Source organism: Ciconia boyciana, chromosome 2 (assembly GCF_034638445.1).
Source record: "Ciconia boyciana chromosome 2, ASM3463844v1, whole genome shotgun sequence".
NCBI classification, from domain to species: domain Eukaryota; kingdom Metazoa; phylum Chordata; class Aves; order Ciconiiformes; family Ciconiidae; genus Ciconia; species Ciconia boyciana.
The window spans coordinates 155317675-155334390 of NC_132935.1; the positions used below are offsets into that span (position 1 = coordinate 155317675).

The 16716-nt window shown below is 40.6% G+C and overlaps 1 long non-coding RNA gene across 2 annotated transcripts in view; it reads left to right on the plus strand.

Moving 5' to 3' along the window:
- The window catches only part of LOC140647169 (uncharacterized), a 62525-nt gene extending 52159 nt beyond the window's left edge, over positions 1–10366 (plus strand). For both annotated transcript variants that reach the window (XR_012040685.1, XR_012040686.1), the window contains exons 2-3: positions 2026–2093; positions 9139–10366. This is a non-coding gene — a long non-coding RNA (uncharacterized lncRNA). The remainder of the gene's footprint in view (positions 1–2025; positions 2094–9138) is intronic.
- The last annotated feature ends 6350 nt before the right edge of the window (positions 10367–16716 follow it).

Sequence of the window (16716 nt, forward strand, 5' to 3'; positions counted from 1 at the left end):
ATCATTAGGATAGGAGAAATTTTATATCAAAGGTTTGCTTTCACAGTGATACACTCTGGATTAATTCAGCTCTTATCCTTTGGCTTAGTTTTTCACTTCTGACTTCAGGTCCCGCTTGTATCTCCCTGGATTTCATATCTTTATCCATTTACAGTATTTAAAGGGAGAGATGTTCTATGAGGTGTTACGATATTTATCTTCCTTTGTGCAGACAGCAATAATTCATGACTGGCACAGCTAGGAGTGACTTATTAGGGCTTTCTTCACTAGAGAAGAAAAAGGTCGTAAAGTACATCTTGTGCTTTATGATTATAGCTATATTGTATAATACACTTCCCCCCCCCCCCCCCCCTTGCAGTTTACCAAGTATATATCTTTAGTCCACCTGGACCTTTCAAACAATATCTATTGCCATAAACTTGGTGCAGTCAGATTCCAGCCTTGTTTGGTTTCCAAAGTAACGTTATAATATTCTTTAAAATATGTGACTAGACTGGGAGACCTTCAGAGTCTCTGGTGCCCTCCTTATTCCAAAAAGCACAAATACAATACTATGCATATTGCTTATTTTCCTGCTTTGCCTGGACACTCTCTCTCTCCCTCTCTTTTTCTCAGAAAAGTCATTGAGGAAAAATGAAAAGTCTGCTGGCCAGGACAATAAACTGTGTCACACCTGCAAACACACACATTGGACACACTCACATCTTAGCGTGAAGTTTGCGGAGGAGTCTGTGTCAAGTAGGACACATGGTTGTGTTCAGTACAGATGAGTTACTGCCTGTGTATATATCATCTATGAAACCCGTGCTCAGCAAGCCTGGCATGTCCCAGCTGCATTAAACACACTAATTCTCATATGTATATTGTCAGGAATAATTAACTGAGGATGCTGGGGGACCTCCTTCACTGACAAGCTTTGAGAACAGGTGACACCAAAATGCTCCTGGAGCTGTTCCCAGCTTGCAGTGGGGAGGAGGCCTCCTCAGCCCTGCTGCTGTGATAGACCCCATGGACAGGCTGCCAGGCTCAATGTGTGTCCCAGGCCACCACACCAGGGTACGGTGCTTCATATACAGCTAGTGACACGGTCACGCACAATTGATCCCAAAGCGTATCTGTGAAAAAGGCTGCAGAGCTGTACGTCAGCCCATCGTGCAGTACAGCCAAGGTTCACATCATTTGTACATTATCAAACAAGGAAATGTTATTCGGGATTTGCTGAAAGAGTAGGTTGTTTTGAGCTGCTAATTCAGTGATGGAAGATCTTTTGTCAGCTGGAAGTTACATTTTCTTTTCACTCAGATTATGAATTCCTTAAGATACTTATATGAAGATATTATATTGTATTAGATTCCTGCCTTAAAAAACCCTGTGTCATTACCTTTCTTACATAAAGGGATGACTTAAAGGATTCAATAACCTGCTCTTCAAGCACCTTTTCCAGTAGATTATTCTGTACAAAGTCATCTCTCTGGTCTTGCAATGTTACCAAGCACATCAAATAATATCACAGTTACTCATCATGATTCAGTAAATGATATTAAAGGACAAAGAGGAGCCATTCACACATGGGTGTGCCAATGAGAGAGGAGGCAAATAGTTGGTATTTTTTATTTGTACTCTCAAAGCATTTTGGGGCTGCATGAATACTCACCAAATAGTCCTTGCCAAAAGAGTTTACATTGAGAGAAAAGGTCCTTTTTAACATGAGAAGTGTAAGGTAGCACTGTAATTGACAGTAGTCTGGGATCAGCAGGACAGACTGGGAGGAAAGTTGAATACAGTCCTACAATGTTCTTTCCAGATCATTGCGAAGATTCATTGTGAGAGTCCCCAGGTAAGGGATGTCTGAGTAGCCACGTTGCACTCATTCATTTTGGTTTATACATAGCCATGAAGTCAGTCAGGGCTCAGCAGTATAACTGTCATCCACAGACAGAACCAAATGAGTACACTTTTTAAAACACACCTTTTCTTCCAGACTCTCATATATTTTTTTCTGTCTTCTGTGATTGTCTCTGATAGTTTGTGCCTCTGAGCCGTTTGGATGATCACTTTAAGAGAAGCTGAGCAAACTTCCTCCCTTGAAGCTGGTATGTGCCCATTTCTCTTTCACTTGTTTCATGAACCTGGCACCCTCTTGAAATCAGATGGATTTCTAGTCAATATCCACTAAAATATCCATTCATACTGTCTTTTGTCTTACAGTAATTACCACACAGACTTCTTCTTCTTCTGTGCATATTTGGGACCCTTATTGATCACACTGCTACTGCGTATTTCACTGCCTTTGTTACCGTATATATCCTCTTTAAAGTTTGGTCCCATTGGAATCAATGGAAAAACTCTCGCTGGTTTCACAGCCTTTGGAGCAGACGCTAAATCAGTTTCTGATTTAGTTTTTAAGACAAAATGACTTGCATATTTTTCTGCTATGAAAGGTTTTACTTGTTGCATTGTGCAGCAGTCATCTAGACAAATTACATACAAAGATACTGTCTTTGGAAGGCTCGCAATCTTCAGCCCTATCTCTCCATCCTGGGTATTTTATCTTTGGCTTTCCAAACAGCAAATTCAAAGCTTTGTGATCTGTAACTACATGGAGATGAGCTTCATAAATGTAAACATAAAAGTGACTGCTGCATCCACAGACTACAGCAAGTGCCTTATCTGCTTGCAAGTATTTCTGCTCCATCTCAATTAATCTGTGACTGGCATATGAAATAATATTTTTGCTCTGTATTGCCTGTCTTCCCTCCTAGAGCTACTTGTACTCTTGGAGGTTGGAAGTCACTATGATTACTCCTTCTACTCATGTTCAACACACCAAAATTGGCACCAAAAAATAAAGTTTTTCCAAGGGTTACCTAGACCTCCAGTTCTTAAAGGTCCAAAACCAGATCATAAAATTGGTGCATAGTGGCAAAGCTGTCACACAGGAAAGCAGTTATGCTGAATTAACACCTGAGGGTCTAAACCATACTGTGTTCCTGGTGGGAAAAGCTCCACTAAAGAGTCGGCAGCGCTTCTGCCAGAACAGGAGCAGACAGTTCGTATACGAGCCGATACCAGAACCACGGTCTCTTAGGGTAACACGCAATTTGTTTTCAGTCCCTCAGTTAGTTGATGGGTTTTCCAAGGAATCATCATTTGCATTTGGCAGAATGTCAATCACAGAGTCGAACTGAAATGTTTGACTTTCAGGTTTGTTCTGGAGTTTGATTAGTAGACAGGGCCTACTTAAAATACTATGGGGCTGATGGGAGACAGGAGTGTAAAAATGTGGAGTCAGAATTTGGAACAAGATTGCACTCCTTTTCAATGAGCAAGCCTCAGGAAACTCTTCAATGTAATGCTGGTTTAATGCTTTTCAGAAGGCAGGAAATTTGTTGTTTTTTCAGGCAGTCAGAATAAAGCTTATGAATTTATTTCTCTTTGCTAAGCTGGGCCCTGGGACTTAAATTTCTCTTTGGGTAGGAGCAAAATGTAGCTGAACAAGATGTTGCTTTCAGAAATAAAGTAAGCTTTAGAAAGTTGTCATTTTTCCCCTAGTTTCATATCACTGACAATTCCTAAGAAGGGATTTTAACCCAGACTCAGTCAGTTGTTTTTCACGTCAGCCCCACAATGGTGTTAGTGTACTCGGTGGGGTCAAGAATGAGTAGCCAGGGATGAGAGCCTCCTCATAAACCCATCGCACTCTTGGAGATCATCTAATCCAGCTCTAGGAGATCTCATCCAGCTGCTCACAACCCTCTTTCTGTCAGTCCTCCTGTCCACACCCAGCAGCATTTACTCTGTTGTGCTGAGGTCTCCTTCACTCCCAAGGTATTTCCATACCTCCAGTCCTCCCTTTCAAGACCCAGTAACCTTTATCTGTGCGTAGATCTGCAGCCCCTTTTTCTAGACCACAACCGATTGTGTTGGGGCATATTTGGCTCCTTTCAGGTCTTCGTTAGCTGTTCCCTGTATTATGATGCTGCCCCAAATCTACAACATTTTAGCTGAGCTGGACATCTTGGGGTCCATCTAAGACTCACAAACCTATGGTCTAGAGGTTCAAGAGGGTCTAGAGCACAGAAGTAAGCTCTTTCCTCAGGGGACTGCTTTGGTTGGGCTAGATATGATTAAGTGGTCCACATCCAAAGGAATAGTTCAGATGCCAAATGTTTTGGGAGATTCCCCACTGAAACTCCCAAATACATCTAGACTGGCACAAACTCAAAACCTGAACTTCCTCCAGGGAACTAGCACCTCAACGTTTAATTCCCAGAGCACAGTGCCTAAATTTTAGGCATGGCAAACCATACTGTGACAACACCTAAGTCATTTGCAAAAATGTACATTCAACCCTGTATTAATTGGTTACCTGAGATCTACCATGGCAGGCCCAGGTGCTTTTTTTATGTATAATGGTGAACATTACTCAGAATATATGTTTAACAAAAAAAAAAATTAAAAAAAAATAATCTAGGTATCATATGAGTTATAGGAAGCTTGATTAAGCTCCACAAGAAAACAAGTCACAACATGAAGCTATTTAAACTCTTACCTTCTGCCAGCGGAAAAGCTTCAGAAATGATGAACTGAAGGACTAGGGCCTCAAGGTAACAGAGAGTACACAAGGCCCCTCAGATTTGCAAATTATTTTGCTGCCTTTGTTGAAGTTCTCAGAACATAATTATTCAAAAGCTGAATGTGAAAAGTAAGGGCATGTAAACTCAGTATGAATATTCAAAGAACCCAACTGATGTTTAGTACAAATATAGAAAGAAGAAGCATGAGAAGCTGTTAAATCAAGCTATGTGTCTGCCTCTCAGACAAATGTGTGTAATCCCAAACAAAACACCAGCAGGTCAGAAACTCAGCTAGTGGAAGCTAGCTTAACTCTCCCTAGTTCAGCAGAATTCAGCTGAATACCTGGTCCCATCCTACCAGTTTTCTCTTGGAAATGTATTTTCCTATTCATTTTAATAACCTGTACTATGTAACTAAAAAAACCCCAACAACTCTCCTCCTGCTCATTTAAAAAAGGCTTCCTGTCAGAGAGATGCTCAAGATCACTGAGAGCTTTCTAAAAAGATCTGTGTACTGTGTGATTTTGAATTTAAAAAAAAAAGGGGGAGAGAGGGGGGATAAAATTCAGCCCTGCTTTGAAATCCAGCATAAGGGCTATGTATGACATTATTAGGCATGTCTCTGCTTCCTGTGTCTCTGCTTCCATGTCTCCTGCTTCCTGAAATTCAACCCCAAATATTTTATCACAGGTAAATGCCATGAAGTCAACAGCATCTTGTCTTGAGGAATTTTTTGTTTTCAAACAAATTTCTTAAATTCAGATTATCTCTGTTTTAAGAATAGGTGATTCTCTTTATTTGAAGGCTTTAATGAAAAATTATTTTCATAACTGGTTCTCAAATGATATAATATCTTTCATCAATTTTGAGATGCTTTTGCCAAATGGTCTTTGGTCTTTGCCAAATGTACATTGTTGAATGGGATCTGGACATTAGGAGAAGCTGCAGCATAGGCTCCTGAAAAAGAGAGCTTTAATATCCTCTACAGAGATACTTGTTTTTTCTTTTTCTTTTTAGGAACATGCTAACAGGTAATAAACTGACTTTGCAGTAATAAAACTGGAAACTGTGAAAAAGGAAAGATAATTCTCTCATATACCATAAAATGTATGAGCCAATAAAACTGCACATTTCCCAAGAACCTGGGAATTGAGGCAATATAGAAATGAACAGAAATTTTTCAAATAATTGTTAATCAAAGCTAGTTCATGGAGAATACATCTGGTTAGATTAATATCAGTATGAATGATTAGTTTCATTTTTCCTCTTTTGACTACTGAATCAATATTAAAGTCAAGCAGTTTTGCTTCAGAAAGATTTAAACTTACCTTCTTTTAAACAGAAATAGAAAACAAGAAACTATTTTTAAAGCATAAGAAGATAAAAAGATAGAGATATGTCCCAGGATGTATAAAATAGCTATCGGAGTAAATACAGTATGTAAGCATATAATGTGTTTACTAGGGTTACTTAAAAAATTGCATATGAAACACTTTCCTATCAGAAGACAGTTTTGTTAAAATAGAAAGAACTTGTAGTGCAAGTGGTTTTCAAAGACATCATTTGAAAATGTTTTGGTTGGGACTTACTCAAGCATAGCATTTCAGTAGGGTTTAGAAACCACAAACCAAGCATGTTTTCTGGGGCTACTGTTACCTCTATATCCAATATCATGGTTGCCTATTAGTAAGGAAACTGGTGCCTCCTGTCTGCACTGGTGCCTTCCTCAGTTTTCACATGCACTTTGGGAGTTTTCAGAGATGGAGTTGCTGTATACAACGTTCCTCCCAGTTTGGGAGACTGCAAACTAGGTCAGGACCCAAACCACAAAATGACACTGCATGCATCCCAGCACTGCAAACTCCTTTGGTCCTGGGAAGGAAATAATCTCTTTGATATATTTGTACCTTTTTTACATGTTACGTTTCTTTTAGACAAAAAGGCCAGGGTCGGGTGGGAAGTCTGGTTTGGGCTGCCCCTGGGAAGAAACTGAGGATGAGCAAGAGCGAAAACAAGCCAAACTCAAGGTTGCTGCAGAGAAGGGAGGGAGTCACAGCCAGAAACTGGTGAATCAAAATATTAGGATTTCTTACAAGATAGAAATGCTATATTTTTTTCTTAATTTCTTAAGGAAAACAGGTTAAGAGTGTGCTGCCTGTCTGTCTATTTATTGTCCTTAATTTCTTAATATGGTGTCCAATATCAAGTAGCATGGCAGCGTACAATAACCAAGAAAAGGAATGGGAACTCATTACTGAGTTTCATGTTGGAGGGAAATGATAGAGCATGAACTCTTGTTCTATTAGGTTGAACAGTGCTCAGGCAGAAGAGAAATTTGGTCCTACCTGGGAAAAAAATTTCAACCAGTTTTTGATCAATAACAAGAGCAAAAACCATGGTAATCCTTGTATTTAGGAAGTCTAGGAATCCAGGTTTCATTCACTCCAATGCTCATGGACCAAAAATTTTTTTGTTATGGCAAAAGTCTGAAAGAAGTTCTAAACTATTGTTAAAGTGGAATGTAACTAAGTCATACTTTTACAACATGTACACACAGGAACTTGGCAGATTATTATATACTGAAGGGTGTCTAAGTGAATAAAACCTTGTCTAAACTAGCATACGTTCTTCCAGGCTGATTTGCAAGTATAGGCAAGTCTAACTGTGAGGAAAAAGACAAAAGATGGACATGACTAAATAGAACATGACATTGCCTGCACAATAGACAACTATAAATAATAATACCAGTCAAAGGCCAAAACAATGACATGGTTGAAGTTATCTCAGATGACACAAGTTTACACTGTCCTGAGAAGAGTTGTACCAGTCCTTGCTAGTGAAGCCTCATCTCTGGTGTGGGCTCATTTTAAAACACCATTTGTCCTCTGCCTGCTCATGAGAGCCGCCCAGTTGCAGCATTCGTAGCAGGAGTTGGCAGGGTTGTTTGCTGACTGTGGAACCGCACGATTTTCACCACTTGCTACAGAAGCCATTCATTGTCCTTACAAAAATGGCAATGTACCTTCAATAGCCTGGGCTTGTGGTAGGATATTATGATAGGATTCCCATAAAGTTTCCAGGGAGCAGTGCAACCTAAGAACTCATCATGAAGATCAGACTGCCTTCTCGTTACGTAGGAGTTTTAAGGGTTAATTTATCCATTTTGACAGTGTTTTCAAATATGTTCATAGTGACTCTCAACTTATGAGTACATTTCTCAAAGCAGTTTCAGAATAATTTATATATGATCTCCTTGTTGAACTCTTCCAAGAAAAAGAAATACAGGTAAAGCATATGTATAAAAATCCCTTCATGTTTGGTTTTGACTTACTTCACAGTGGAAAAATCTCTGGAGCTTCCTCTTCCTCTGCAGCTTTTAAGCAGTGAAATAGATGATGTTCATGCTAATTAAGCCACTGATCACTTTATCCATTTACCAGTAAAGCCTAAACCACAGCCAGGCTATTATTTCTTTAAAGCAATGCAATATTCTTGGAAATCATGTTCTAAGTAAGTTGCTAATAGGGAAGTATGCATACTCCACAAGCAGATTATTATTAACATGAGTACATAAATCAGACTTTATTAGCCACTTAATACTAATAGCATTTGTTGTTCAGTTTATTGAACATTCAGTAGCTCTAGAAAAAAGGCCAAACCCAAGGTGTTTATTGGTGTGCTTCAATTATATTTGTGGGAGAAAAAGTTTTTACATCCCATCTGATTTCAAAAGTTAAATACCTGTGTAAAAAAAGAACAAGAAATAATGACCTGAAAACAATTTCATTTAAAGTGCAGTGTTTTTCATGTTTAAAAATATTTATCCCCAAAGCATGAACATACCAATGTAGAGTGGAGTGGTTTCCAGACAGAGCTTATTTTGTAATACCCCCAGTAGCAAGATGTAAGGCATCCAGCATGTAAGGTGTTATTTTTTTCCTGTTATGGCTTAGCTGGACTGGGTTATAAAAAGAAAAAGACTTGTTTTGTCTCCTCCGTAGCTTTTGAGTGTTACAGTTAGTGTACAAGAACAGCAGTTGCATTGTCTTCATGTTTTGACTTTGGAAATAAAGCAAGTCTAGAAGAAAGGAATGCAAGTAACCTGCATTTCTCTTACTTTTGAGACTTCAGTATACAGTCCTTACTTTTTCATTCCATTTCAGTAAAAAATATTTTAATACCAGCCTAAAGCAATGGATCAAAATGAAACTGAAGAAGTATGAGTTACTAATGTAGTAATAACCTTTGGGCTTTATCTACTCCGTTGATGTTTTCTGTTTAGCCAAGGAGTACAAACTTATTTTAAAAATGAGAGCAGAATTTTTCACTTACTGATCTAAGAATTTAAGAGAAAAACATTAATATTGGATAATATGCAATAAAGAACCACAAGAGCTGGCCGTGCTGTATAATAAATCTCCAGATCATTTACCCTTTGGCATGAAACTTCCCATGCTTGGTCTTTGGCCAAAGGTGGCTTTCTGTTTTTAAAAAAGATACAATTTTTTAGCCATTTGTTGCTGTAATATAAAAATAATAAAGGTCTTTAGCTATTTTTCAGGTATGAACACATTACAACTTTATTGAAAAGTGGCCACATCTTCTTGGGCATGACTAAGCCGAGACAAAGTTTTCATGAGCTCCCACCATCAACAGATATTAGCAGCTGAGACTGCAAAAGTTTCCAGCAGTGTCTCTCACTGTTCACCCATGCAACGCCTGCAGCTACAGAATACTGATCTCCACCGGGGTGGACAGGTGCATCCAGAAATGCAAAGCAGGGATTCACAGACTCTGCCAGGTACCGGGCTGCACCAAGAATAGCTCTGTTAGCAGATAACTCTGTTGGGAATGACAGGTCCTGTCTGTGTGCTGGGATATTCATTACTTTGAAGATAAGTCTCATACCATCAATGGCACATGATCCACAGTTTGCTACCTCTATTAAAAAAAACAAAAAAACAACCTGAAAAAAAAGAAGATTTGGAGAATGTGATAAAATCAGATTTTGATCAATGGCGACTGTTCCAGCTCCTCACCTGCAGGGTTGTCACTAAGCTTTGTCTGGCCATAACAAGACTTTTTCAGGACCCTCCTCCTGTTTGCCCCCACCTATTGCTTACTGCCTCCTGCACTCAGAAGCTTGCTGACACACCATTACAAGTCCTTGGATGAGAAACTAGAGGAGAATGAAAGCTTGCACAGGTGGAGAGAATCAGGGTTGGGGGAACCTGGCCTGGAGAGCAGTGGTGTTGGGAGAAAGGAGGAGGACCAGCAAGATGCTGCTGCTCTCCATTAACATCATCCTGCTGCTGGGGAGGAGGCCAAGCTGTCATGCCCACAGTCAGCCCCACGACACTGTGACCTGAATTACTCCTATGTATCACTGCTTGGATCTGCCAAAAATATGAGTAAAGTGATATCCGAAATTATTTCAGTAAAGGATATGGGTCTTCCAACTGGAATATGGGAAACCCCCTATTATGTAGGATGTCTGGTAGTCCTAATAGTAGCGTGGAAGGCCTGTGCTTGTAAAAATCAACTTCTCAGTAAGCGAACTATTTAAAGAGGTAAAGTAATTGCAGCTGGCACAGCAGCCATGCAGTACATGCAGACTGGAGTTTCTGGTGACTTTCAAATGAGTTTGTTCTACAGCACATGTTCTTTCCTGCAGCTTCAGTGAAGGATGCTCCAGGAGAACTATCCCAAGGCAGCAGAAAAACTTTCAGAGGCATACGCAGCATCATTGTCAGCTTCATCACTTTGCATTGTAATTATCCCAAGCTTCTTTTTTTTTGACCTTGTCTCCCTTAAGAGAAAATAAATACATGTTTGTATGCCTGGATATGAGTTCATGTATAAATAGTTTTTAAAAATTCAGACAAACCATTCCCTTGCACATAGATTTCTCCCTGTGGAGAGGATGAGAACATGACAAATATTAGTTCCGTTGCTTATTGCTCTTCTGGAAGGCACCCAGATTTTCCTCCAATTAGTGTAAGAGAAGCAATATAAAACAGAAAGAAGGCCCCTGCCATTTCCACTAAGGTGACACAATCTTCCATCTTCATGTTTAAATTCCAAAGTGCAACCTCATTTGGAATTTTAATTTAAGATCTGGACACCCTGAATGAGATGCAGATCCCACAGGATGGTGTGCAGAATGCGTATCTAGGCCAGATGGGACAGGGTGGAAAACACAGCAGCTCGCTGCTGCTGAACGGGTGCAACGCCTCTGCCTCTTTCTCAGGTCACCCGCTGCCCCTGCTCTCTGCTGCAGGATCTCTCCCCTTTGCACCCCAGCACTGGTGTCTGTCTGACCCAGCAGGGAATGGGTTCCCATCACTGCGCTGGCGGGCAGCTGGAGCTGCAAAAAATGGAAGGAAATAGCTGTTTGCAAGGTTAGCAAGCTGAATTATCTCAGCAGGGGATCAGAAAACCTCCAGGGCTGCTACAGAACTGGAAAGAAAGCTGGGCGAAGGAGAAGGGCAGAGGTGGAAGAGAGCAGAAATATTGCTGCTTTTGAAAGCCCTGAGCTGACAGGTGACATCGAGCATCTCACATCATCACTCCTGAGTGGACAAACCCTGCCCAGGTTAGTGTAAGTGGGGAACCCCTCAGGCAGATTCTGCAGCTGCCTTGTCTCCTAGGGAGTGAGACGGAGACGTGGCTGGTCCCCACGCAGGGCACAGCAGATCACAACGTATGGGTGGGAAGGGGGAGTTAAACTGTGTCTGGGAACACGCAGCTGAGATGTATCTTTGCTCATGACATGGTTCACTCCTGAGAGAGACCCTGGGAGACAGTTACAGCTAAGGGAGACAGAGGGGATGGTGGGGATCAGTAGCGGGAGTCAATGGCACACACACATGGCACAGGAAAAACACAGACTGAGGGAAGTACTGTTACCATTATTGTAATTTTCCTGTAATAGTAATGCACATCTTCAAATGCATGGGATTCCTCTTCAAAACAACAAATACTTTTGGCTCCAACCCATAACCAGAATAATGGGAAAATATAAACATCTCCCCAGGCATATGCTGTGGGCAATAATTCCCTGTTTGCAAAATGGCATAGGAAAAGGTGAAAAATTATTAGAAGGAAAGAACACCAACTTGGGAAGATGTATATGTGTGCATGTATGTTAATAATTAATAAAGTATTGCCAAAGATCAAATGGGAGTATGTTTTGCTTCTTATTCCTATGTATTATATAAATAACAATATTTCATCTTTGCTTAGGGAATATTTTCCTCTGGGAAATTATCTCCTTTCTGTTGTTGTTGGCAGTGGCTTGTTTTAATTTTTGCAAGACAGTGACATATATGTGCTGCAACATGCGAGTGACATACACTGAATATGTCTAAAACTTCAGCTGCCCGTACTCTACTCACACATCCACTGTGGGCAAATCACCGTTTCTTTTACTTTTCAGTCAACCTTTCAGTATTTCAAGCCTGATCATGTTAGGCACTGTGCAACCTTCATTTCCATTGGGGTCAGCCACTTTGCAGGAAGAGGTGGGAAATTTCTCTCCTCTCTCTCCACGGCACATGCTCTACTGGCACGCAGCCAGGCTGTTCAGCATCTTTCCGGATCAAGCCCTTAGTTTTTCAAGTGTGAAAATATTCATACAAAAAATTAAAAGGAAAAAAAAAAATAGCCTGCACAAAATCTTTCATCTCCCTGTAGGCAGGGCTGTTTGGTTTATACGATCTGAAGAGTTCAGAGCCCCACAGTGGTGTGGTGGCAGGATCAGGTGGCATCTGCCCGGATAGGAGACGTCAGCCTGAGCCATGCAATGGCTATGGGGTCACTCCATCGCACCTTGGCGGAGGTGGAGCACAGCCATTAGGGACACACGGTGAAAATGAACATAGTCCTACAGACTACGCTAAATGCAAAAAGACAAGGAAAACCTAACAGGGTATTGTAAGGTATTAATGGCTACAGCAGCATCACCTGCGATTAGAGGATGTTGTTCTAATTTTAATCAACTACATGGTATCCCCTGTCCTGCTGAGAGGGAAGGAGCAAATATGAGTGTGACAGAGAGTGAGAATGAGCATGCATGGGGAGCATGCTCTAAGTGCTCGGCCTTGAGGGACTCTTAATCTGGTCTTCCTAAAAGGTCAGTACCTGTGTCAAGCATTCGACTCAATCAGACAAAGGAGATTGCTTACAAATGTCAGCATGGATCCTCTTTCATAACTGTCTTGGCCTCATAAAATGGAGTCCTAGGCACATTGGTACCGGGGAAGCTGATGGAGCAGATCATCCTGAGTGCTATCACATGGCATGTAGAGAATAACCAAGGGATCAAGCCCAGCCAGCATGGGTTCAGGAAAGGCAGGTCCTGCTTGACCAACCTGATCTTCTTCTACAACAAGGTGACCCACCTAGTGGATGAGGGAAAGGCTGTGGATGTTGTCTGTCTAGACTTCAGTAAAGCCTTTGACACGGTTTCCCACAGCATTCTCCTGGAGAAACTGGCTGCTCAGGGCTTGGACGGGTGTACTCTTCGCTGGGTAAAGAACTGGCTGGATGGCCGGGCCCAAAGAGTGGTGGTGAATGGAGTTGACTCCAGTTGGCAGCTGGTCACAAGTGGTGTTCCCCAGGGCTCTGTGTTGAGGCCAGTCCTGTTAAATATCTTTATCAATGATCTGGATGAAGGGATCAAGTGCACCCTCAGTAAGTTTGCAGATGACACTAAGCTGGGCAGCAGTGTTGATCTGCTTGAGGGTAGGAAGGCTCTGCAGAGGGACCTGGACAGGCTGGATCGATGGGCCGAGGTCAATTGTATGAGGTTTAACAAGGCCAAGTGCAAGGTCCTGCACTTGGGCCACAGCAACCCCATGCAATGCTACAGGGTTGGGGAAGAGTGGCTGGAAAGCTGCCTGGTGGAAAAAGACCTGGAGGTGTTGGTTGACAGCCGCCTGAATATGAGCCAGCAGTGTGCCCAGGTGGCCAAGAAAGCCAATGGCATCCTGGCTTGTATCAAAAATAGTGTGGCCAGCAGGACTAGGGAAGTGATCCTGCCCCTGTACTCGGCACTGGTGAGGCCGCACCTCGAATACTGTGTTCAGTGTTGGGCCCCTCACTACAAGAGAGACATTGAGGTGCTGGAGTGTGTCCAGAGAAGGGCAACGAAGCTGGTGAAGGGTCTAGAGCAGAAGTCTGATGAGGAGCGGCTGAGGGAACTGAGGTTGTTTAGCCTGGAGAAAAGGAGGCTGACGGGAGACCTTATCGCTCTCTACAACTACCTGAAAGGAGGTTGTAGCGAGGTGGGGGTCAGTCTCTTCTTGCAGGTAACAAGTGATAGGACAAGAGGAAATGGCCTCAAGTTGCACCAGAGGAGGTTTAGATTGGATATTAGGAAATTTTACTTCACTGAAAGGGTTATCAAGCATTGGAGCAGGCTGCCCAGGGAAGTGGTTGAGTCGCCATCCCTGGAAGTATTTAAAAGAAGTTTGGATGAGGTGCTTAGGGACATGGTATAGTGGTGGTCTTGGTAGCATTAGGTTTATGGTTGGACTCAATGATCTTAAAGGTCTTTTCCAACCTATACAATTCTGTGATTCTGTGATCTTTAGAAAATTCAGTAATAAGCTCATTAGTATTCTCATTACTTTGCCGTCAACAGCTACGGTTGTTTCCCGCTTTCCATATTACTGAAACAGCCACTGGAAATATTCAAATCATGGTGGTGACCTTGTTAAGAAGGAACATCACCCCTACCAGGACTGTAATCTGTAAGAAATAATAACTTCCTGTAGTGATATTAGGAATTTCTTCTTTTTTTCTGGTCCATTTTTCTTCAGTGTTTCCCATAGGACAATGTTGGGTGTGCCTTTCCTCATACTATGCAAAATAGCGAGGTGGGATCTATGCAAACATTCATCAAATCTCTTTAAGCCTTAAGTAAAAATGTAGCAAGTGCACACTTTGGACCTCTGAAAAGGTGTACATGTCTCAGAGCAAACAAGATTGGTCACCATCTTACTTTTACGCTCTACAAAACCTTACTCAGCGATTAAATTCTTGGGTGACATTCCAGTTACCATGTCAGTCAGAAGTTGGACTAAAAAGTTATTTCAGATATCTCCCAGCCTTAAATTTAACAGAGCTCTGAGTAAGAGTCATATCTGAAGTAGTCAGAGTTGGAGGATTCTGAATAGTGAATTCAAGTCCAAATCTTTTATGGTTCTGAAGTATAAATTCAACTCCAAGATTTGAAAATGTCCATTTTCTTATATTGTTATGAAGAGGCCTGGAAGGGACATTAATTTCACTTTCCTTAAATGGAAATTATTTTAATTTCTGTCATGGGAAAAAAAAGTTATTTCCATGTTGCAGTGGAGGCTTTAACCAGATGACATGTCACACAGATCTAATTTAGATGGGAGAAGCCCAAGGGGTAGAGGAACTGAACGCTGCAAAATGAATCCCAAATAAATAATAGATTAGAAAATACAATAAAACTGCAAACTCAGTCTAAATGATCTCAGCACAAAACTGCTGTTCGCAACACAGAAAGATATTCACGTCTTTTCTGTTTCTTAATATGTCGTTCTTCATTCCATTGTTGTGATCAGTCTATAATCTTTTTGTATGTGAATTAACTCTAAAATTCTGCTCTTATTGAGCCATGTTTCTGGCTCCTGTGCGCAATACCTAGTGTACTAATGCTTAAATAAACTCAGTGTGGGCCACTGAGATTTTGATTTCTTTTTATAGTTGATGTTTAATTCTTATTCATACATTGCAATGAATTAATATCATCCTGGCCAAAAACCCCCCAACTCAGTTGATTTGTGAGAACCAGTTTACTCTTTCATAAAAGTTCAAAATAATCCTTTAGGTGTTTCTGTATTTTTATTATGGTACCACATTAATTTTAAACTATCAAGTTAACTTTGATTTTATTTTCATGACTTCATGTATTTTTTAGCGGACATTCCCATTTCTCAGCTAACACAGCTAACAAAAAGAAAAATAAAAAGGAAACACTTGATTATAGTTGGTTAATGTATTATCATAAAATACAACTGAATTCTTTCACCAGCTTTGATAGTCATAGATTCTTCAAGGCCTTTTATCAACAGAAGTACATCATCTGCATATAATAGAGCTTTATTGTGAATACCTTTTGTCTTCATTCCTTTTACAAGTTCCTTGTTCCATCCTGTTAAAAGATGTTTTTAAGGGTATCTTTTTTTGAAGGGGGGGAAGAGTAATGAGGAAAGGAACAATTGCATTGAGGTCCAAGGCTTTGAATGGTAACGGTAAAATATGAGTTATTTGTTATATCTCTACATATAAAGTCCTTATCTTTATTAATGTTACGCTAAATTACTGCAACATGTTATGCACATCATAAAGCACAAACTGTTTCAAAAAACTTCTAATATGAAAAGACAAAAGGAAATTTTTGGCATGATGGATACTCATATACATATAGATGCAAAGACTAATCAGCACAATATGAGATACATTTTAATATCAAACCAACCCCAACCTGTTATTTTAGATATTTCTTAGGGTACAAAGGACTCTGTCATTTTATTTAAACAAAGTTACGGAAAAGAACACAACTCAAACTAGAAAGAAAATAAAAGATATCCTGGTTAGTTAAACGTATATACAAATATTTAGATAAGCAAATATGGCTTTGCGAATAGAGGACTATACTAGGGTTTGGTTTCCATTTCTGCTTGTACTACTGGCTTACTCAGATACCTGAGCCAGTCCCCTTGTCTTTCTTCTTCATAATTTTCCAGTGGTAAATAGAGGATAAGACATTTCCATTACCTAGCAAAACTTGCTTACAAAGTGTTTTGAACACACAAGTGCCTATAAGCTTAGCTATTGTTAAGTTATAAAGCAGGGAGTGGAAGATCTTTGTTTACTCTTCCTCACTCTCCCTGCTGACCAGTCAAGGTGAGGTCCCCAAGGGCTGAGGTTTTCCATGGATACATTATATCACACACTGCCTTACAGAACTCCCAAAAGCCCATCACGTAGGGGAAAGACATAATTGCATTGCATTGGTTTTTATTTATTTCATTGGGCAGAACAGGCAGGGAGATGGTACTATCTTTAACCTTCCACATTCACATCAATCCTATGCATACGC